General features: G+C 34.2%; 1 protein-coding gene across 3 annotated transcripts in view; it reads left to right on the top strand.

The window, feature by feature from the left end:
• The window catches only part of WDR7 (WD repeat domain 7), a 316799-nt gene that overhangs the window by 147583 nt on the left and 143660 nt on the right, over positions 1-25556 (top strand). The gene's annotated exons all lie outside the window — the stretch shown is intronic.

Raw genomic sequence — 25556 nt, 5'->3', positions numbered from 1 at the left:
ATGGTATTAGAAATACCTACTTCATTTCTGAACAGGACAGAAAAGGAATTTTTGTCCTCATGCTGATATTTTGAGTTGCTGAAAAAGAATTTGTTGTGTCTGACTACATGACAGTGTATTGGTAATGTGTACGTTAGGAGACTCTGCTTGTGTTGACAAAACAACACCAGCTTAAACCTTTTAGGATTATAAGCGGGGTGTTGCTCTTCTGGGTTGGGGAAAAGCAAACAAAACTTTACCTATACTTAAACTAAATGCAGCTTGTCACTTCTAAAGATTAAATAGAACTTGATTTTGCCAATAATCTTTTTATTTGTTTTATTTTGTTAATGTTCTAAAAACTCCAGATATAGGGGGCAGTCTACTGATTTGCTGATAAAATAATAATGGTTACCATTTATTTATTAGGTCTCCAGTATTATGAACTAGATGCTTTATCTCTTTAATCCTGACAAACTAATCAGATTTATGTTGTCCCCATTTTAGAGATGAGGAATCTCAAGCTCAGAGATTAAGTATGTTACTCAAGTTCACTCAGCTTGTGTGCAGAAAGGCTGGAATTCAGATTCGGTCTAGTAATGCCAGGGCTTGGACTCTATGTCATACCACCCTAAACGTGTAAAATACCTGATCCAGAGCCTAGGACATGGTAGCTGTTCAAAAACAGTTTTCTTTTGTACCACCAGTGGTGGAAATTCTGATCTAAGTTCCCATACAAACACAGGCTCACGTATACTTAAGTAACCCTGGAATGACACAGGAATACTTGTAGCCTCTTTCTAGATAGTTGGGCCCTCAGCTGGCAAGAGAGCTTGGATTAGAAGTTTCTTATTCTGTCAGTTCATTCATTGTGTCCTATAAGAAAGCATCCAGGGTACCTCCTTTATAGTAAATAGCAATTATTATCTGTTTTAATGCCATCTTAGATATTTAGTACGTTTTAGTGTTCATCTAAATATCAAGAGGCTAGCATTACTTTTAATATTGCCAATAATCCTTACATTTTTAAGCCATTCTGGGGACACAATGATATTGTGTAAACAAGTATATTGCAAGTATAAATGTAGTTCATATATGTAGAAAAAAATACATAGGTACATATGCATATATGGATATATGTACTAGAATAGCTTGCTGAATATCTGTGGATATTTACATTCATTTGAAGTAAAAATGTAAACACTTTTGCTGATGAACTTAAGGCTCCACCTAAATAAGTACCTTAGCATGATTTTATTTTTCAAAAAATATTTTCTACGCTTTGTTGTGTGTTTTTTTTAATTTTTAATTTTAATTACAGTTAACATTTTGCAACATTAAGTTACCATGGTCACACATTTGTTTGCTCTACATAAATATGCAAATAGATTTAAGTTCATTGAATTAGTGAACTTGTAAATGTTGGTTACTGGTTTATGGGAAAATGAAGGACTCAGGCAAAATATGAAATTTCCTTAAAAAGTTTTCCTTTTGTATGTATGAAATTTTAAATACTTTTTAAAATTACAAAAGGAATGTAAATTACTTTGCAGAAATTTTGGAAAACAGAAAAGCTAAAGAAATATGGAATACCACTGTCTCAACACAGTAACCATTAACATAGTGACAAATTTCTCCCAGTCTTCTTTCCTATGCATTTTTAAAGTTATTATAGGGAATACATAATTCTGTGTCCTAATGTTTTATCCCCTACTTAGCCTTTATCATAAACATTATTCTTAACCTTGATTTTAATGGTTTTAAAAGATTGTATGCAGTATATATAATTTGTCTTTCATTTCCTGTTTACTTTCAGGATGTTTCCTTCCTTCCTTCCTTCTTTCCTTCCTTCCTTCCTTCCTTCCTTCCTTTCAGATTTTAATTATTTATTTATTTGTCAGAGAGAGAGAAAGAGAGAGAGGGAACACAAGCAGGGGGAGTGGGAGAGGGAGAAGCAGGCTTCCCGCTGAGCAGGGAGCCCGATGCGGGGCTCTATCCCAGGACCCTGAGATCATGACCTGGGTGGAAGGCAGACGCTTAACCAACTGAGCCACCCAGGCGTCCCTGTTTCCCCTGTTTAACTCAGATACCCAAATGCAACAAAACAATCGTCATTGATCCATTAAATTAAAGGGCCTGTTTCATTTACCTAACTTAAAATATATCCTATTTATCAGTTAGCCAATTTTAATTACTATGTCGCACCCAAGCCCACCACACCACCCAAACCAAGAACTAGAAGATTACCAACCATTTATACCTACATGTGTGTTCTTGCCTTATTCCATCCTCCTGCCTTCTCTTAGAGGTAACCACTCTTTTGAATTTCATGTCTATTGTTTCCTTGCTTTCTGTTTATTTTGTCTCTTGCATAGGGTTGCCTAAACAATATATTGTTTAGTTTCACTTGTCTTAAACTTTATAAAAAGCTGTCTCAGTATATATAATCTTTTGGTACCTGCTTTTTTTCACTTTATATTGTCTTACAAAGATCCATTTATGTTGTATGTAGCTGTGGTTCAGTCATCTTTACTACTTACTAATAGTAAATAGTAAAACAATAATTTGTTTATTCGTTTTGCTATGAATGGACATTTGAGTTATTAGGGTTTTGTGTTTGGTTTTACTATTACAAACAGTGCTGTTATGAACATCCTTATCCATGTATTTTATACCCATGCATACAATTTTCTCTTGAGTGCATACCTAGGACTGTAATTGCTATGTGTTAAGATATGTAAATGATCAACTTTGTAAAATGGTATCTTTTTTTTTTTTTTTTAAAGATTTTATTTATTTATTTGAGAGAGAGAATGAGATAGAGAGAGAGCATGAGAAGGGGGAGGGTCAGAGGGAGAAGCAGACTCCCCGCCGAGCAGGGAGTCCGATGCGGGACTCGATCCCGGGAGTCCAGGATCATGACCTGAGCCGAAGGCAGTGGCTTAACCGACTGAGCCACCCAGGCACCCTGTAAAATGGTATCTTACTGTGCCCTTGGTCTCCGTGCTTACTAATGAGTTTGAGCCTGCGTGTTTCCTCTTCCATGAAATGCCTGTTCAAGTCTGCTGCCCATTTCTTTTAATTGGTCATTGTCTTTCAATTGTAGAAGTCTTTATATGTTTAGAATACTAATAGTTTGTCAGTTTATTTACGACATGTATCTTCCTTCGGTTTGTGTATTATATTTTCATTTCTATAAAGTGCTTTGATGAAAAGGAGTTCTTGATTTTTATGTAATTTAATTCATCCCTCTTTTCTTTTTTAACTAGTGCTTTTAGAAACTTAATATAATTCTTCCCTATATCATCATCCATGTTTTTGTCCAAAAGTTTTAAACTTTTCCTACAGACATGTAAGTTCTTTATCCACCTATAGTTGATTTTTATGTATGGTTTAAGGTAGAGTTCCACTTTCATTTTTACTCATATAAATAACCCTTTCTTTCCTGATAATTGTATATGTATCTGGATTCTGTTTCTTGACTCCTTATTTTATTCTATTTGTAAATTTATCCTTGCACCAAACCATGCTGTTTTAATTACTGTAGTTTTATAACTAGTCTTTATATCCAGTAGGGCAAATCTTCCCTCATTTTTTTCTTCAGAAGTATCTTGGTTATTCTTTGTTCTTCCATAATACATTTTACAGTGAAATTAATTATTCATCACAGGCTATGCTGAAAAACCTCTGCCTTTCCCCTTTGTGTGCCCGCTTCTGTAAAACTCACAACTTTGAGAGCAGAGCAGAATGTCCTTTCTTTACAACGTATCCCAAAGAGAGGCAAAGGGGCCAAGCTACTTACAACAAATTCCGTGTCCTAGACTCATCCATCAGAAAAGTCTTTTTAGTACCTGGAAGCACTGAATGAAGGATGGACCAGCAAGCTGGGAGAGAGCTTAGGGAAAATCTCTTGAAGGAAACTAGAGGAGTGGTGAATAAGACGACTTCCCCCAATTTCTAACAATTTTCTTCTAAAATTTCTAAGACTGAATCTGTGGAAATAATCATAGTCTGATATAGTCTGAGTGCTCGGACTCATAGCTGTTGGTCCTTTGTGAATATTTATTATACTGAAGAAATCAACTTTCATTTCTCTTAAGATCCTGTAACTTCTAACATCTTCCTTGATTTAAATAAGAATGATCCGCATTTTACTTAAGTAGAAGATTTATTGTTAGTTTATATTTCTAGGCTGTTTACCTGTAATTACTAAGACTTTTCCATATTGATACCTATGACATATAACAAAGTACTGAATAGCTGCCTATAGTTCCTAAAATTTCTCTAAGGAAAAACAATAATACTTTAAAACCAGAGGTTAATGCTGTTTTACTGTCCTCCCTCACTCTTCTCTGGTACATTTTTGAGAAGTAGAGATTGTTAGCTGACACCACAGCTATTCTAAAATTTTTGCTTATGGCTACCTTTCTCGTTTAATTCTTTTTGTAACCTAGAAGGAGAAAGTTACGTCATATGAGGGAGATATCTGCCTTTATACCTTCTAATTACTTCTTTGTCAGCTTAAGTTAGCACTGAGGACACTACGAGAATGCGTTCAGAACCTCCCTGGGAAGGAGACTGAAATTCTGTAGGTAGTATTGGCTTTATGGTTCTAAAATCCTCTACTGGTCCATTACCAAACATTCCAGTCACCTTCTTAGCACAGTGGGCAGCATGTCAATCTCATTACCAAACATTCCAGAATAATTGTCTTCCTTTGAGGTAATATGTAGAGCTTCTTCGTTCTTTTATACTAGAGAGAAAGGGAAGTTTTAAATAGTGCTTTCTGATTCAGTATTTCCCTTGGAGCATGGTTCTCCATGGAAACCATGAACATATTGGCAGCAGGAAACTCTTATGCACATATTGAGACACACATACAAACATAAATACATATTGGCAGCACCAGATCTTTTATACACACTCAGACAAACACACACACATATATACACACACACATACATATATATATACACATATGTGTGTGTGTGCATGCACACACCCTGGGGCATCCTGCAGTAGGCTCTGGGGTAAAAGACATATCAAGTGGCAAATCACAAAAAAGCCTTTTAATGCCTCCATGAGGCTTTGTACTAGGCAATGTGGGAGCACAGAGGACAGGCCAGCTACCAGACCTGACTTTTCAGGTGCAACTTGAAAGGCTTTGTAAAGATTTGTCAGAATAAGAAAGTAGGAAAGGGGTCTTCCTCTCCCACATTCTCTATGGCTCCTTTTCTGTCTCCTAAAGTTTAGTAGTAATTAGGTTTTTCCCAGAGTTCTCAGCTCAGTCCACTTCTCTGTCCTCGTTTCTGGTAAGTTCTGCCAGCCTCATAGCATTACTCATCGCCTGCCCAGGAGTGGTGTTCAGCGTTCTCTCTCATCACCTCATCTCTGCTGAGCTCCATCCAGGCTGGTATTTTCAGGTGCTTGCCAGGATATCCATAAGATATTTTAAACTCAGTTATGTTTAAACTGAACATATATTTATTAATGGCACCATTCATTCAGATTTGAAACCTTAAATTTATGTTTGACTCTTTGTGCCTCTTAGCTCTGTGAAATGTGGAGATACAACACAAAGTTTTTATCTATCGCTGTATTAATATCTTCTCTTTTACATTTTCACTGCCGCTACCCTACTTTGTAGCTCTTCAGTATCTATTATCTCTCATAGCTCATATCTCTTAAATGCGCAGTTGCCACATGGATCTTCCTTATAATCACCATTTGATTAAAAATTTTTCACTGGCTTTTCATTGCTTTTAGAATATAATTTAGTTGCCTTCGCCTGTATTCAAGGCCTCTATTCTAAAACTACTTGATGTTCTAGGCTTAGGTCCCACTTACTGCTTTCATGATCTCTATCTTGGGCCAAAAGCAAACTGGTTCCTGTTTCCCATGTGTGACTGGAACTATTCTGCTTGTATGCTTTATTCATTAATTCAAAAATATTTATTAAGCGTCTATGTGCCAGGCATTGTTCTAGGCCCTTGAGCAAAACATCCATGAACAAAATGACAGAAATCTCAATCCCTGTCTTCAGGCAGCTTACACTTTAGCAGGGAGAGGAAGTTGCAGGGGGCAGGGTGCAAAAAACATAAGAAATGAGTATATTTTATAGTATCCTAGAAGATGGTAGGTAGCATGGGAGGAAATAGAGCAGGATAAAGGGGGAATAAGGAGGAGGCCGTTAGCAGGAGGGGGTGAGAATGGAATAGGGGTTGGGCTAGGCCTCAGCCTCTGTTATACGTTCTTATTCTTTTACTGTGCCCCTCCCCCCATTTCTTCTTATCAAATCCAAATGGATTTGGGGACCTGTCTGGAATGGCACCTCTCTGGGAGGCATACTGTCCTCCCAGCTGAGGTCAACTTCCTCTGAAAGTCCATGACTTTCTTATTGCAGTTGCCCTTGCTTAATGACAAGTATTGCTTTCTTCCTTGCGTTTCAGTTACTTGTTGGTTTATCTTTGCTTCCCTGTTAAGTGCGGAGATCTCTGAAGAAAGGGGATTTCATACCTAGCTTTTGTCGTTTCTTTAAGGTAGGGTTAGGACTACCAGTTCTCATCCTGGCTCCATCCCTTACTAGCTGTGAGACGCGGGCCGCTTATTCCAGTGCGCTGCCTCAGCTTCCTTATCTCCAAGCCCTCTGTCTGGGGTTGATTGTTGTCTGCCTGATTTTCTCTGTCAGTCTCTTTTGTTTGTCTCTTACATTACCACACTTCACAATTTGTAGTTCGTTGTCTGTGTGTTTGCCTTCCTTCCCTGAATGTAAGCTATGGCAAAATGGAGAGAAGACTGGCTGTCTTGTTCTCTGTTTTGTTGCCCTCTCACTTGGAAGGCATGGATGTTGGTGGAAGTAATATGGAAGTGTTGGAATACGGTGTATCTTAACATAAATATATAAAATACACAAATATGATAGGAGATGCACGATGGACATTCAGGACCATTGAGCACAAAGAAGTCTTTTACAGTGCTCAGTAATGATGAAGAAAAAGAATATCCCTTCTTCACATGGTTTCTACTTATGTTTTATCTTGGAAAGTCCGGCTCTTACACTTAATCTGTTTCCTTCTCCTGTTGCTCATAGAAGTCATATAGGCATTCTCCACATTGATGTCTTTATGGTTTTAGTAACATTGATTTTTGTTAGTAGTAACTAGTAAATGATTATAAGGTATTTTGTGAATATAAATGTAAAATATTTTACAATACTGGAATGGAGAAGAGAGAAGGAGAAAGGGTTTCCATACCTGCATTGAATTTCAGCCCCTGACTATGTGGTAATTCCTGGAATGATGGTAGTCAGGACTCAGCCCCAAGCCCGTTACCCTTGCTGACTGGAAATACAAAGTGATGGGTCCAGGCTTCCAAAAATATGTGACTGTCCTTGAGGGAATACTAAAATTAGCTCATATTCTATCCAAATTCTTATAAACCGTTAATACTTTATAACAATTAATCTCCATATGATTTCCCTATGTAAATCAACCATGAATGCGTGGTTCAGTACATTTACTATTGAAAGACTAACATGTAGAAAGAACCATAGCTCATTCTGGCCAAAACAAAATGGTTCAGTTTTACCATCCCTAAATTTGATCTACGTTTACATCTGTTTATAAAACCTGAGCATTTCCCCCCTCGACCTAATGCTTCAGTGCTCTCTTCTAATAAAAAAATCAATATATGCATCCAGCACTCATGAGTAACCCTATAATAATAAACAGAGTACATGCAATTGAAAAAAAGTAATTTCAGGAAAAAACTGATTAGGATTGTGGTCAACCACAGTCTTTCTTAAAAATAGAGGTTATGCAGTATTAGGAATATAATAATCCTTTTAATTTGATTATACCATTTTGAGAAACCCTTAGTTCTAATTAATCTTTATTAAAATTATGTTTGGTGTTCTTTCCCTTCATACAATTAATAATGAAGTTAATCTAAAGAATTCTAAAGATGTTTTAAAATTTCTGATTCAGTTCAGTTTTATAATTGTTTCTCTGGCTCTCTGTATTTGATCAATTCATAAAGGAATATTTGCATTCTAAATCATCAGTTTTATTTCAAATAATAAATAAGTGAAAATATATTATGGTAACAAGTGTATTTTTTTTTTAGAGAAGCCTATTTTCCTAGAAATATACTTGTTCTGTTTTGATGCTGCCTACTTTGAGTTGCTAATTTTCTAATTCATGAAATTTTTACGTTAGAAAATGTGTTTCAATTTTGAATTCTTTATACCTTTGCAAGCACATCAATTGCTTATGCAAAATAGGGAATATATACTTCTTATTATTCACTCTTTCCCTAATCTTTGATGGTTGCACTTTGATAAATAAATAGATCACCTAAGATTCAATAGGCCAATTGCAGCATATAATAGCTATTCAGAGGCAATTAAACTGCCTTTTTTCATGCCGGTTTGTGAGCCGCCCTTTCACAACCTTCAACTTGATTCGTGGTGATTCAAAATTAACTTAAAAGTCTTGTTTGCTGACAGCTTAAAGCTTAATTGACTGAAAGCCAAATAGAGTGTGTTCCGTATTCAGCACTAGGGCTATTGATAAAGCCATGTGTAAATTGCGTGTGGTGAAAGACAGCGATTGGGCCCCCTGTTCTTGTATTAGTCCACAACTTAGCATTGCTACATAGTCAGAATTGCTTTGTCAAGTCTTTTATCACACCAGGTTAACTCTCTCTGGAGTTCCTCCAGTGGCAGAGCAGTCCAGTATTGAGCTTCTACAATACAGTGGGGCCTGTAACTCTGTTACTTATTTGTGGTTTCATTTTTTTTTTCTTTAATATAGTATTGGCCTTTCATTTCTGAACAGGACTGTTGGTAGCGTATTTCAAGAAGCTACTGATTTTCTGTATTTGTCATTTTAGGAGAGAGCAGTGTGTATAGGTTTAGGGTTTTTGGAAAATAAGAAAAACAAGTATCATGATATTGATTTGTCTCTCTTATGAAAATTAAATCTAGCCATTTTGAACATTTAATTAGGATAAGGAATGCATGCTTAATAGCCTCAAGTGTGTAATGTAAACTGTCACAGGACAGCAACAGTTATTGTCAGATGCTTTCAGTACTTTCATACCAAAAATATTTCAGTGATTATTGTACCTTTTAGGTATGGGCATTTCTTTTAAAAAATTGATATTTAAGGAATAAATGAGATAGATTATTAATATATTAGTATATTTTATAATTTCATAGTTATGCCTTTTAAAAAAAAGAAAGCCTTAGTAGATTCAGTTGTATAGAAAGGACGAGACAGTTTGCATATAAATACGCATTAACCAATAATGAAAAATTCAGAAGCAAAACTACAACAGTTTTCAGAAGCACTTTACTATTGTCATTTATTATGTTTATATACCTTAGAACTCTGTAGACTTTATTTTTTAATGTGAGCTTTTGATCTGATACTGATTTAATAACTTAAAAATGTAAGTTTACCGTGTAATGTGTTCTGAAGATATTTCACAAGTAATGCTAATGTTTCAGTTTCACTTTTCTGGATCTGTGTGTAATGTATTTAAATATGTTTGTGATGAACTCTACTTTTTGTTTTTGTTTTTGTTTTTTTCTACTTTTTGTTTCTTAATTGTCTACAGTCAGCTTTTAAAGTCAGCATAGCAAATTCGGTACATTTTTTGAAAAATGTTCTCATTTACCTAATGTTGTCTATATTAATTAAATATTTGAAATGCAATAAAGCTTAAATTGCCTATTCTATATCCTTACAATTTAGTGTAGTCTTTTTTTTAAGACATCCAAATGACAAATATAAAATAAAATCAATTTATAATCTTGATAGAAATAATAATGAAAATAATTTTTTTCATTGTTGTGTATTTCAGGATCTATCTAATGTCATTACAGATATATTCTGCATCTTAAATATTTTCTTGCAGAAAATGTCTTTTTTATTTTAGTACATTTTTATTTTAGCATCAGAGTTAGAAATGGGTATTGCTGTATCTCTTATTGATATTCTGGTAACCATGGCTATCTAATTTTACCTGCCTTCCAATTGATTTCCAATAAGAACCTAGTCTATTCATAAAGAATCAGGATAAGTTGTAACTTAGTTTCAAAATGACTATAATTTCAAATAGTGTGTTACTCCTGTATACTTTTCAATAAAATAGTAATCATGCTTCAAAATGTAAAATCCAGAAGAGTACTGGTTTTATTGAAGTTTCACCTATACCCAGTGAGATTTGAGAGTCAAGAATGAATTGCTTTTATTGATCATGTTTTTGTATTAACGGTTAATCTAACATATCTTTAAAGGCATGAATTATTTGGAAACAACATTTTGTTTCTTTTTCATAGTGTAGTTGTTTAGTATATACAAAACAATTGTATTGGTATGAAGGGCAAATAAATTCCATTTCTTATTTTTACCTTTAAAGCAAGAGGCTAAATTTAATTGTAAAGATAATAAGTCTATTTTGTTTTAAATTAATTAATTGTGATGATAAAAAAGCAAAGCTTATTACTTAAAATTTCAGAGAGATAGTATGGTATGTTGAAATACTGATTCCTTAGTCGGTAAGAGATTAGCAGTAAGAGATTCTTGGTACAGATTCTGAAAGCATTTTGTCAGGCCTTGCTGACTTTGCCAGCATTGTTTTGTAGACGAAAAAATGAGAATTTACCTGAGGTTCTAAAAGAGTTTACCTGTTTCAAGGAGGGCCAGGTCAGAGTCAAGTTCAGTGGTGCTAATTTTGTATATGATAAATTTTTTTAAAATATTGCATTTTCTGGCAAATTATGATAATTGTAGAACTTTGAGTTTTTATATATTAGTGCAAAACACTACTTTCAATTTTTTTGAGATTCAAGGCTCTTCTAGGAAAGTGTGACTAGTTTACATTCACAATATTCATGTTAACTTGGATATCCCCCTTTTCTCTTGTTACTTCCACATTATACTTGTACATAAGTAGGTGAGTTTTAGTTTTACTATTTTTCTTGCATTTTCCCAAAGAACTTTCTCCTTTATAAAATTAGTGGACTGTTACTTTGTTTTTAGTTAACTATTTGATTGTTTGGTACAACTATTGATGTACCTTAACCAGTAAAAGGAATGTCCATTTTATATTCGATAATATATTGAAAGTGTGTCTCAATGCAGCATGTAAGGGAAAATTTGACCATCTGTGATGAGATTTGGTTTTATATTACCTTCTTTAACTTCTGAGCCTTAAAATGTTTTATAATTGAGATATAATATTATGATATTACATTTACCAAACTATCCAAATAATATTGCATTTGTTCATACCTTAGCAATTGAAACTTTATGTTGGGATATTGATAAAAAAAAAAAAGTAAACATTATAAGTCAAATAAGATGATAATTAGAATACTAGAAAGTTTCTAAATATTTTAGTTTGTATTCAGACAGTGTATATTTGGCATTTAAAGTGCCTAAGAGCTAAAAGAATACTTTTTTGTATTTAGTTATCTAAATCCTCCTGGGAAAATATCAGATGTCATCCAGTTAAATAAAATGTCCATATAATATCATGACTCTCATTTAGGTTGAAATCTATATTAAAATTGAATGTGATAAGTTGTAAAACTAAGGATGAGATCCTAGATATCTGGCCATATATTTTTATTTGAGCTTTTAAAAATTAAGAATGAATTAATGTCTTTCAGAAAAGACATCTTCATTAATATTAGCTTGAAATTGAGAGGATTACTGTAATAACATACAAGAATTAACTTCTGATAAGTTCAGAGAAAATTACCTTGATCGTCAAATTTATCCATATGATCTAATAACATTACTAAATACAGATCATTCTATATTATTTCATCTTTCAGGTAATAGAAGGTAAATGTATCTGAATTTTCTCTCCCTAGTTAATGATATCTAAAATAATGCACGGTACATTATAGTAGATATTCAGCAGCTGTGATGATCATATTTTGAAAGTGAGACATGAATAGCATTGATAAAAGAAGCATTATTTTAAAATAGATTCAGGATCGGGGCGCCTGGGTGGCTCAGTCGTTAAGCGTATGCTTTCGGCTCAGGTCATGATCTCAGGGTCCTGGGATCGAGCCCCGCATTGAGCTCCCTGCTCCGCAGGAAGCCTGCTTCTCCCTCTCCCACTCCCCCTGCTTGTGTTCCCTCTCTCACTGTGTCTCTCTCTGTCAAATAAGTAAATAAAATCTTAAAAAATAATAAATAAATAAATAAATAAATAAAAATAGAGTCAGGATCAAAGCCAAGATTACTTCCTGATGAATTCTCTATTGTGATTAACTTGATTTTATTTGGCTTATATGTGATGCTGAATTATATATGATGCTGAATGGTAGGAAAGACATCAGGTTTTATTTGGATAGATCAGACAGGAAAGAGTTGATTGTTAACTCTGTGAGTTATGCCGTGTTATCCAAAAGAGACTGATCATTATGTTAATGTCCTTTTTACTAATCATTTGTATAAATTGCCCTCTAATCTAGTGGCAAATTATGTGTTAATATTTTGGGGTATTTTTTGATAAGACAGTGACCAGTAAACAGAGTGGTTGAAACATCCCTAAGTGCTAATGAGTACTTACTTGGTAGTCTATACTAATGCTTTAGTGGATGCTGAACAAGTTTAGATGTTAAGCTTTTTAGGAAGAGTGAATGATGGCTAATGATTATTTAATGACAGATCTCTGGACTGAAAGGCATTTAGCACTCAAAGTATACTGCAAAGCCTATTTCTCAAAGCTTCAGACAGGTTTATTTGGTCTCACCTTGAATAGAACAGTGCTGTATTGATTTCATTGGTGTGGATTTAAACACACTATCGGCTTAGAATAGCACTAGTATGCAGTAGAAAATGATTGTCTTAACCCTTATGGTGACTCTAAGCTATTCTCTGATATCACAACGTGAACTCCAGAAATGATCATGAATTTATTTGCAGTATTTGGAGTCCAGTATGTGAGTTTGGAAAACCTTTGTGCATGTGAGCTTATTGTAGACAGTAACTTTTAGTGGGACTTATGGAGAGGTAAGTAAAACTTAAGTTATATTTTTAATTAGTGTTTTCCTTCATATATTGTATTTGAAGAATTTCTCTTCTGTGGAAATTGTTGATGTTTTTATGGATGACATGCCAATTTTATTATCCTGTTAGGTAATACATTATTTAAGTATTTGGTCTCTGAATGGTAATAATGTTTATGCTTAGTACTTTGTATTTTTTTGGTATGTTTCATTTTATATATATATATATATATATTCCATATGAAATCCACTTGAAACTAGTTACTTCATATGCTTGATACAATATCTCCCCCCCTTTTTTTTACATTTATTCTAGATAGCCCCAGTAGAAAATATATGTATCATTATTAGATACTGTAGACTAAAACTTAAAGACTTTTTTCTAATTATAAATTTTGTTTGCTTTTATTTTTTTTGAGAAACATTTTTAATTATACAGGATTTGAAAATACCTAATAAAGATTCATCTTGGAGTAGCCGTCAAATATTAACTAGTTTCTGTGCAACATATGCTGACTTATAGGCCAATGAGGATTCTAGAGATCGATCTGGGATGATGTTGCTATGAGTGCCCACTCTCTTTCGTGCCCTTCACCTTGTCACTTGAACACTTAACCTACTTGACCTTCCTTATCTATAAAATATGGATATTGGTTTATTTAGAAAAGTTCTATGTGGGGCGCCTGGGTGGCTCAGTTGGTTAAGAAAAGCTCTATGATCCCCCTTTTTTTCTCTAAAATTCCAGAATTTCCTAACAGTCATCTAGTCTTGGACCTAGGAAGTGTTTTACACACTTTACTTCTGATTTGTTTTCTTTTCCTTTTAAATTCGTAATGGTATATTTTTTGTGAAAGAATTTGGAAAGTGACTATAGTGGACGCATAACTGTCATTATAACAAATAGAGTATCAGTGGATATGTGAAGTACCCTAAGTAAGCAGGTGGAATTTATATGGACCTGATATTCTTTTGATTATTTAAAAGATGGACTTCGGGTTTTTCTATTGTTTTTTGTTTTCTAAATAGGGAACCTTTTCCTTGGACATTTTTTTAACCATAAGTAAATACTGTTTCTTATTATTTGAGTGTTTTGTAGAAATCAAAACATTGGATAAAGTATTAGAGAAATTAATCAGTTTCCCTTCTGCTAATAAGAGAAACCATTTTGAGAAGAATGATAGGCATGTGTTAAATTCTTGCTTCGGATTGTTTTCATCTGCCTGTGTTCAACCCTTCTGTGCTGTGTTATGACACTGAGACTGGTGGTCTTGTGGGAGTGGTGGTGGTAGGAATTCTCAGAATGTTATCGCCTCTTGATTTGATTCTCCTTTTTTTCCTTCCAAAAAGTCTCAGAGCAGTTAAGTTCAGTATGTGTCCACCTTTCATCAATACACATGATTTTCTAGGTTTTTACATATGAAAGTATCTCTCTAGTCTTAATAAAAGATGAATCAAGATAAGATTATAAAACTATCTCTTTGCAACTCCTTAGTAACCTAATTACTTGAGCAAATCAGGCAGAATTTTGAGGAAATGATTATGTGTTATCATATAGCAGAAACAGATTTTTTAAAAACCAGTCTTTTAAAATAGTGTGACATCTTACAAACCAGAGTATCTGACTGCATGCATATATAGGTTAAAATATTAAATTTTTTTTTAGTGTTCATTTGAGGAATAGTAGCTTTTTCAAATCCACAGTAGTAATAAATCAATGACTGGTTTTCAGGATCTGTAGGCGTATGCACTTAGCTTTCTTTGGTTCAACACTGGAAGGACTGTGCAAAAATTCAAGGCTCGAGGACTGTTTCAGTTTGATATGTACGAGATAGGCAACCAGATCCAAGTTATAAATGGAATTAACTAATAGGAAATCATATGAAATAGGAAGAGAATATTAGTAAATTTAGTAAATTTTTACTTTTTTTTTAATATTTATTTGTTTGTCAGAGAGAGGGAGAGAGAGCACAAGCAGGGGGAGTGGCAGGCAGAGGGAGAAGCAGGCTTCCCGCTGAGCACGGAGCCTGATGCGGGACTCGATCCCAGGACCCCGGGATCATGCCCCGAGCCAAAGGCAGACGCCTAACCGACTGAGCCACCCAGGCGCCCCTAATTTAGTAAATTTTTAAATGGAAGAGAATATTAGTAAATTTTAATATCCTTATATGTATGTTTATTTGAGAAGAAATATAACCAGAAAAAGGGTCTGAGAAAAAGAAATTTGCCAAATAACAACTGCAGTCAATTTGATAGACTACTTATCTTCTTCATAAAATGAGGAAATATAAAATAATTTAAAAATCATCTATAATAATTTCAAAGGCACATAATTCTTCTCTCTACATGTAGCTTAAAAATGATAAAAGCCTGAACATGTAACAAGATCAGAAGTGGCAATCCTGTTTAGCTGTCTAATAAATTCAAGCTTTCGATGTCTTTAAGCTCTCTGGAGCTACTTAGAAATCTCTTTGAAAAATGGGCCAAAATGTCTTTTACACATGTGCATATTCGAATATCTTAGGCTGTATAAATGGGCTACTTCTTCTATAGGTTCTAGGCTACTAATGAGTGTACCCTGAACGGTTTGAGGCTATGGTTTATTTTGTCACTGGCTTTTAGACTTTTAGCACAAATGCTTAGTTTACTTTTGCTTGTCTTTTTCAAAGCTTTACTTTCTTGGTCATCTATTAATGTTATTAGTAAATTAAAAGGCAAAGTTGTCTATGACCTTTTTATTTCTCCTTTAAATTTCTTTTCTCATTTTATTTCTCCTTTAAATTTAAAAACATTTTTCCTTAATTTTTTTTATTTGTTTAGTTCTTAGGAATTGTACCATATGTTAATCTATATCAAGTTTTAATATGCATAAAAAAGATAAATCTTATGTATTTCTGCTAGTTGTCAACTATGTTATTAAAATCTTTGCTATAAAACTTTGTTTGGGGCTTAACCACCACAGCTTTTCCCAGATCTGCTATTAACTTCAAAGGTCTGGCCATTAATTTCCACAATATTGGAATTATGTTGCCCCTGACTATGCTCCATTATTTCTACTTAACAACTCACCTATAGTGAAGAAAACAAAAGGAAAAAAAATATAAGGTGATCATTTTTCAAAATCAGATATTACATTATAATCTACTAAGAAAAAAAAGCAAGAAATACCTTAGAGGTTCCAATTTACCTTTTAAAAATTGTAACTTTTGGTTACATGGCATTGCTTCATTATTGTGACCAAATGTATAATAATTCAGAAAAATGAATACTGCAAATACTTGTTTCAAAAGAGCAGATGTGCTTGTTAACTTCTCAAAGATGGAACAATTATCCCCTTTGATCTGGTTTTATATCACCGAGTTGATAAAGATAATTAACCTAGGTGAAAATAGTTTTTACGCCAATCTAATAAATGGTTTGTCATTTGTGAATAACAATGACCTCAGGTGTAACAGTCTATTTCTCACTGTGCTGTAATGCACAGGTGTGAAATTGTCATAGAATAGACCCTAACAGTGCCCCAAATATTAAGTCTCATGTGTCCCATTTGATCTCTTACAGAAACACATCATGTCTGCTGCAGTATTTTTATAGGTGAATCTCATTGCAAAAGGTGTCTTTTTCTGAACTTGAACTGTATGAGAATTTATGAGAATGATTTGCCATGTTTTCAGATGTCTATAACTTTATAAGCCACTAACCACTGTCTCTGAAATATTTCTTTCTTCGTGAAAAAGCTAATAATGGTCTTCTTAATGTTACAATTTATAGTTTTTAAAACTTGACATGTTATCTCTGATTCACCTTTGAAAGGTAAAGTGAACCTACAATTGAACATTATTCTTGGTAATTATTAACTACAAGATTTCTGACTACATAGATATTGTAGATTTCTGGAATTTTTTGAATCTCAATTTTCTCTCAGACTGAGAGTATTTGCACTAAAAGTAAAAAATTGACTTGTTAATGTTTAGGTAGAGAATGGAGCGGGGGAAATAAGATAATGCAGATCGTGGGGAAAAGGATATAGAACCTGTCTGTGTGAAGAATAAGAAATTGTAACAAGAATTATTTGAAAGTACAAGTTGCTTTCAAAGCCTAAGGGTTCTACTTATCAAAATAATCAACATACCCCCAAATAATATTATGATTATTTTAACTTTCCCTTGAAAAAGAAAATCATTTTGGAGCGTTCATTTATTTTGTTTTTATCTGATTTTGTGGAAGATGGGTTTTATGTATTTTGTCAAATGCACATACACATAATACATACATTTGCAAGAGGCATTATTTTAAAATGGCTTCATCAAAGCCGCAGCAGGAGATAATGTGCTTGCAGCACCTGTTGGGTTCCAGCAGGGGGCTATCTTGCATACATACAAATGAAGAGCATGTTTGTTTACTTAGCTTGGGGGGCTGGGGGGACAGACAGTGTAGCAGCAACAAAAACAGGGAATGCCTCATAGATTTGGGGAGCAACTTCCATACCCCTCACCCCCAGTAGGTATGAGGAAAACACTGACAGATGGGTCAAAAAGTAAACTAAAATGTTTTTAATGCAATGGAAGAAACCTATGTTGGTAAGAGAGGTGAATACTAAAAGTATTTTGCGGACACACACCTGCTTTGGTAATAATGTGGAAGTTAGTAAGTAAATGTTCAAGTGTCCCAGGATTGTCATTTTTAATCAGTTCATCTGTTTTCCTAAAGAAGCAGATCGGAAGATTCAGAAAACTTGCACGTTTTATTTACTTACAGGCAGAAATTTACATGTTGGCCATGTAAACCATCTACAGTTTTAACTTTTCCATATCATTGAAATTAATTTGCCTTATTAAGTGAAAATTGCAGGTTTTGCAGTGCTCTAAGTTGTGCCAACAAATGAAAATAGTGTGCAATATTCATATAAAAGCACTTGGCTGAAGAAAAGGAACTTAATTACATTTACAATGGTATAGAACCACAGATTCTCCTTATGAGCTTATGAAACCCAGATTCACCACCAAGAGAGTGAAGTCTTTGAGTCCCTTTTCACACATTGGATCGTCACCAATCTATGCCTTTTTGTGTTCCCATTTAACAAGTTCTTCTTTAAAGTATTTGACTAAGAATTGGGATATAATGGATAACTGAAATTTAATTAGTAGAATACTGTAGCGTTTTAAATTCTTTTAAAAACAAATTATTTCTAAAATGTACAAAGTATTAATATGAAAAGATTTTTGCTTAAAGATTCCCTCCTCCCCCCCATTGTTAAAACTTACTTGGAATATTACTGTTACCTATGTGGTTAAAAGTTGACATCTTTATGGCATTGTACTTTATCGGTCTTAAGCAACTCTTAAGAATTTCAAGTAGGTGTAGAAAATGTTCAGGCCAAATATATATGGAAACAATTTATACTGTGGAAACTCCACTGAGGATCATTTTTCTCATTATGATTCTAAAACATAGACAACACATTTTAATATCTCAAAAATACAGTTCTGGCTCACTTAGATTTGAAATTTAATGTCCTGGTACACTGAGACTATTATGTACTTATATGAGTGTATATAATTATATATTCATAATGTATGTATATGTATGCAAAATCAGTATATTTGATTAGCACCATGTAATGATTATTAAAAAGGTGTGTCTTAAAAATAAATTAATATTCCATTAGACAACCACATTTATCAAATTCAATAATAGACAGTTGAAGTTATTTTGTTTAAAGTACATCTAAAAATCAGTTTGAACTCAGCTTGCTTTTGAAGATCTAGTTTCTTGTAGATACTTCTGTTTATGTTCTGAAATGTATTAAAATATATTTTGATTGGACATATTTCACCATCATTTCATACTCATCTTAACATACAATCTTACGTGTTTTTCATAATATCAGTTGATAATGCCATATCACATTTAAAGTATCCTTGGGGCTGAGAAAAGAGAAGTAGATAAAAATGAAAATTTGGAAGAATATTTCACCAGTCTGAAAATAAAAATCTTTTGTAGTTTTATTGACTAACATTTGTAAGAGCTTTGAATATACATATGCTAAGACTATTCTAACTGTATGCAGAATTTGTAAATAGTAAATCATGTCCTAATTCTGAAAGTTTCTCTGTCCTCAAAATTGCCAGTATTAACAGCGTTCACTTTATTAAATTTACTTTGTTTTTTAATTAATCAAAACCTAGTATTAGCGAATATGCTTTATGGCTAATAAAACAAAGTTGTAAAGAACCATAATAGAGACTATTTTCTACCTTAATCCAACTTATTATTTAAATAGTTTCTATATGCTGCCCTTTAGTTTTCTGCTGTTGAGATATTGCAACATACTCTTTTCTGATCATTCAAATAGAATCCTACAAAGTCAGTTATTTATTAATATAGAAGATATATACCTTATTGAATACAATTTTTTTTTGCTCTCCGAGGCAGTACATAGTAACAGCAGTTTATTTTTCTATACATATAATTCTAAAATAAATACTGAAAGAGTAAAGAAAAGCATTTAAAATTTTATTCTCATTTATCATGAATAAATAGATATTTCTGAATTTCTAAAGGGATGTTTTAGAATATTTTGAAATTTATACCAAATTTAGAAAACATTGATATCATTGTGAATGTCACTTGGACTCTATCATATGGCAGAAATTTCTGGCATAAAATTAGTATGCTAAACCAATCTGAATGTAATGTTTTGATTTAAAAAACCCTAATGATATGTTTGTGATACAATTTTAAGTATAGTCACGATTGTGAAGTGAACTACGTTTGAATTGAAATACATTACTTCATTAATTTTTACTAGAATTTTAAATATCAAACATATGTAAGTCATCTATGGGAAGCATTCCGATACTCGATCCTAAACAAAGAATCAGATTTTTGATAATGGTTTTTCCAGGTCAAAATCTCACTGTTCTTACACTATATTCTCAGAGTAGTAAATTGGTAGTATCTTCTTATCTAAGGCTTAATACCTAATACAATAACAGAGCTCCATCAATATATAGCTAATCGCAGATATAAAGTATCTGCTGGTAGTCCATCTCTCATAAAACCGCCGTTAGCCTTAATTCAAATCCGTTGATTCCTAGTCCAGTTAAAACTGAAGAACTTAATATGTCTTTTAATCCTTTTATTGTAAGCTAGGATAAAATTAATTTTACCCTGGAACTGCACAAAGCCAATTAACATGATCTTTAGAGTTATTTAGTAAAGTGCTTCAAACTGTTAAATTTATCTTGACCTCTTGGTTGCACTCTCTGACTGCTTTTTAAATGAGGCAATCAATATCTCACAGCCCTTTAAATAGCTTAAACTTCTCAAATATTTTACCTGTGTTCTAGTTAAGCTGTAAGTAAAGTGTTTACTCCTGTTCGTGTAAATCTAGAGTCAATTATGCTAAATCTAAAGACAATTATGTACTTTTGAGGAACACTGTATGAATTAAATGGTTGTTTTAATAAAAATCAAAGGCTCATATTTTGTTTAAAGAAACCCAATAATAAAGAAGCATATTATTTTTACACAAAACAAATATTCTATTTGCAACTTAAAATGTAGAACATTTATGTCCTTTACCACTGCATGCAGCTTCTGTTTTCCACACAGGGCTAGTCGAAGGTATTAATTTTCTTACTGTGATAGGGTGATCAACCGTCCTGTCAAGAAAATGGATCTCCATGTCACCCTTTAGCATGATTAAATGGAGGCATGTCTCTGTGAAAAAATACCAAATTTTCATGAGACAAATGAAACTGTAGAAAGGTCTACTTTTACAGAATTATTTTATTTTTAATATCTCAAAATCTCCCATTTGGTTGTCACTTCATAGGAAAACATTGCAGCTAATTGCATGTGTCTTGTATTATTTAAGAGCAAACCCAGGCAAAGCCAATAATTTTAAATATTTTCAAATCTGAAAGATTAAAGAATCAGAAACTGCTATGTGTTACTGTTGGAATAGTAGTAGGGATGGGCATCTGTACCTTATACAACCACTAATCAGTCAGTGTCTCTTTTTAGGAAATCGTTTTCTTGCTCTTCTTTCCTTGTTAACAAAGAGCTATCATATTTTCAGATCTGAGTACTGATAAAAATTACATACCATAGAATTTTAGCATCAGTAGTATTAATAGCCAGTTGGACAGTGTTCTTATGAGCCTGTGCACATGCCAAACTTTAAATTACACCAAGTGATGTGCTTGACAGCTAATTAAGATTTCATATTTTGGCCACTTAGCAGAGAGCACCTGTTATGATTCTTTCTGTTAGCTTCAGGATACAATTTACAAAGGGCTGTTTTAAAGTACATTATTTAAAACTTCCCTAAAGTCTTAATTCCTTCCCGAGAAGTGGGAGTTAAGACAAGATTGAGGTAATTAAACAAAAGGAACATAGGGAAGGTGGGGGACCAGGGGTGGAGGCGGAGCTCTCCAAATGCCCCTGTTGTTTAATTTCCTACTGGAAGCAGCCCATGTGTGCTCTGGGCCCCCCTCCCCCTTCAAGCAGTGGCCGTTGCACAGGCTGAACGGCTGGGGTCAATGCCTTGCCTATTGATCAGTATCCCTGCAGTCCCTTGCTCCAGCAGCTGCTTCATTGGCTTCTTTCAGGGCCTGCTTCAGTACATTAGAATAGAAATCCATAACCAGAGCTGTGCTCATCCAAGCAGGGGAAGAAACTAAATTAAATGGTATAAAACAATCTTGGATCAGGAGTTTGTGCCAATTCATCTTGATCTAAGATGTCACACCGGGCTCTCTGTCTGAGCACCTGGGCTAGAGGCAGCCATAGTGAAAATAGATGGAGCTGCGATCATTCATTTGTCAGCTAAGGAGCAAGGCAGCGGTTAGCAATTCCCTTCTGCAGAGGTCAGCTGACAGAACAATCAGTGCAACTGCAGAATAGAGCTTTCCTTTGAACTATTGTTATGGAGCATGCTCTTGCTGAGACATGGGGGGAGGGGAGCCTGATTTGCTTCCTGTTTCACGACCACTATGGAAAGAGTGAAATGTATACTGCATGAATCTAGCTGCAGCTGCGCAGAGCTCTGCCCCTGTGTGTTCTTCGTACCCAAAGTTGGGTTTAAATGCATGTACTGAGATACAGATTCTCAAACTGTTAAATATCACTTTCTCTAGAATTTGGGTTCATTTTCATCCTCCTAAACACAGAGGCAGTGGTTATTGATTTTGTTTCTTCTTAGTATGGTTAAGCTTGTAGGTTTCTCCCCCACTTTCGTTATTGGAACTATGACAGATCAGTGGCATACTTGGAATCTGTCATTGCACATACACACTAAGACTCTTGCTAATGTTTCTTTACTTTTAAAAAACTAGAAAAAAAACCATGAAGAGAGAGAATTGCATACTGTGGGATCTGATTAGAAGATATTTCTGAATGTTAAATATTTTTGAACATTTTAATTGAGGCTTTTTGTAAGAAATGTGAATTCATGAAATATGACTTATCATGACCTTGGAAGTGATAAAATAATTTTATTAACATTGGAGGAATATCCTTGTAAAGCAGCCTGCAAGTGGTTTGAAATATACTATTAAAAAATAAATTAGGGAAATTAATAATAACTAAAATTTTATATGAAACAGTTACAACATTTTTAAAGATCAGTGTATTCTCTGTGGACTCATTTTGGATTTTGTCTTTCTGTACACTGCATGAAAACTAATGGCACATTTTCAGAACTTTTTTTTTTTAAACAAAGTATGATATGCAGAAGTTAAGAAACTACAGCAGCAACAACAAATCTTTTTTTTTGTACTCAGTTGAACCAAACTTTTATTTTCCAAATAAACTTTCATGCCTCTTTCTTACACAATTATTCCTTTCCAACTGTTAAATTCTTTGTAATATCCTGCCATTTCCTTTTCATAGGCTCAACTAGGTCTGCTTGCTCACATCCATTCTGCCTTTCAGCACAGCTAAATAAATGCAATTTAAAGTTTATACTAAAAAGCTTTGCGCTCTAGGTGTTTTTTTTATTAAGCTTCTAGAAAGGCCATACCTACCTACTTACCTTGAAAGGGTTTCTTTTGCTTTGTTTTATTCTTGTTTTAGTTAACTTTTGCTAAAATTATTACTAATTTTTACTATTTTACTTTTTGTTCTGATTTTGTCTTAGTTAATTTTGTTAAGAACTTGAAGCATGACATCTAAAATCTGCAGTGTTTCCATCAGCTTAACCCAGGACTCACCATGGATCTTAAAGATATCCACTTCTCTGCATCTCCTATTTACATCCCCAAACCAAACTAATCTTAATCTCTCACTTTGATTTCTACGATATCCTTCTGAACTCCTGAATCTAATTATATCATTCTCTGGCTTAAATCCTACCTTGAGTATCTTCCTATTTTTTATAGGATAAGAATTGAAATGTGAATAGGATCTGTGATGCCATCTGCGGTCTGGCCCTTGCCTGCCTCCCTTGCCTGTTTTCTATCTTTCTCTCACCTCCTAGGCTTCCAACCCAATTACCTCTCCTTGAAATAGAAGTCAACAAATTACTTCATGCTTGAGGTTCTTAAACATACCGTTCTCTCAGTTCATAATCTTCTCATTGATTCTGTAACCTATTTCTGATTCTTATTTAGTAGCCTTTAAGTTCAAAGAGGACAGTGAACTTGCTTTTCACATCTCTTTTCACGTCTAGTATAATGCCATGAACACACCAGATCTTCAGTTCTTATATTGAGACCGAGTAACTGATGTCAGAATGAATGAATTTCTACCACCACTGGTACTTACTGTTTTTCACCTGATCACTGCAGGAGTCTTCTTTTGGTTCTACTGGATGCATCTTGTTTTACCTCATAATCTGCCATCCTACTGCCACTATCATGATCTTTCTAACAGTGAATAAATCTGATAGCGCCACCTTACACAAAATTATTCGATACCTTACCATTAACCAAAAGTTAAAAGTCGTCAGCTTGCCCTGCAAAAGTCCCTGTTGATGTGGTGGTACCCTGTAGCCTCCTGTGTTGTCATTCCCTTGCCTTACCTCCAGTTAGTATAGAATGACAAATGAAGAGACAAAATAAAACAAAACATCTAAAAGCATTCAGAGGTCCCTGCTGTTAATTTCTTAGTTGGCATACTGAGCTCTGAGGGCCCTTTGCTATATTGATTTAATTAATATAGAGACAAAGTACTGAAAGGGCCCAGAGAAGCTGGATGGATGACTAGAAAGACTAGAAAGCTGACCTCCAATGAACATGTTTCCAGAAGTTCACTTTTTAAATTTCTCTGTACCAAATACATAGCCATGATGGATAAAATATACAAACAGAAAACCTGAAGAGACATAGCTAGTCTCCAGAAAGATAGATATCTCTGTGGACAAGTAATAAAATAGAAATGATCTGGGCTGAAACCCTTAGCTCCTTTCCAGAAGTATGCTTTTGGCTCCTGTGAGCTAAAGAGGACTTAAAATATATCATGAATAAAGCTTAAAGCCAGGAGCTAGGCTATGGCTTTGCCATTTCTTGAAAGGACCCTGAAAGGATGTGAGTATATCACTACTCAGTTAAAATTGAAGTTGTGTTATTAAAGGAGAGGAAAATGGATGTTAACTCTGTGGCAACGTAAACCATAATAGGTTATGAAAATAAGTGAGTTGTGTTTATCCTAAGAACCTGGAAACAAAACAGGGGTGCTTAGATGACTCAGTGGGTGGAGAATGCAACTCTTGATCTCTGGGTTATGAATTCAAGCCTGTTGGGTGTAGAGTTTACTTAAAAATAAATAAATAAATAAACCTAGAAACAAAAAGAACTGATAGAAAACATAAAGTAGAAGGAGAAATAATAAAAATAACAACAGAAGTTGGTAAAATAGAAAGAAATGAAATAAGATCAAAACCAGAGTACTTATTTTATTTTTTTAATTTTAGAGAAAGAGTGTGCGGGGGGTGGTGGGTCATGGGCAGAGGGAGAAAGAATCTCAAGCAGGCTGCCTGCTGAGTGTGGAGCCTAATACAGGGGCTTGATCTCATGACCCTGAGATCATGACCTGAACTGAAACCGAGAGTCAGATGCGCAACCAACTGAGCCACCCAGGTGCCCCAACAAAGTATTTTTTTTTAAATCTAGTAAAATATATATTTCTAGCAAAACTGATCAAGAAAAGCATGAAAAGTAATATTAGGGAAGGCACAAATAATATTTAGAAGGATCCATAGCAATGATACATTTGAAATACTTTCATCGTAGAGAATACTGCAAATAATCTCACACCAATAAATTAAAAAAACTCAGATTAAATAGGTAATCCCTTTAAAACTGCAAGCTATCAGAAATGACTCAAGAATGGGCACCTGGGTGGCTCAGTCATTAGGCGTCTGCCTTCAGCTCGGGTCATGATCCCAGGGTCCTGGGATCAAGTCCTGCATCGGGCTCCCTGCTCCACAGGAAGCCTGTTTCTCCCACTCCCCCTGCTTGTGTTCCCTCCCTCGCTGTGTCTTTCTCTGCCAAATAAATAAGTAAAATCTTTAAAAAAAAAAAAGAAAGAAAGAAAGAAA

The sequence above is a fragment of the Halichoerus grypus genome, chromosome 13 (genome assembly GCF_964656455.1).
Source record: "Halichoerus grypus chromosome 13, mHalGry1.hap1.1, whole genome shotgun sequence".
Taxonomy (NCBI): domain Eukaryota; kingdom Metazoa; phylum Chordata; class Mammalia; order Carnivora; family Phocidae; genus Halichoerus; species Halichoerus grypus.
This window is presented reverse-complemented; position numbering and strand designations above follow the sequence as displayed.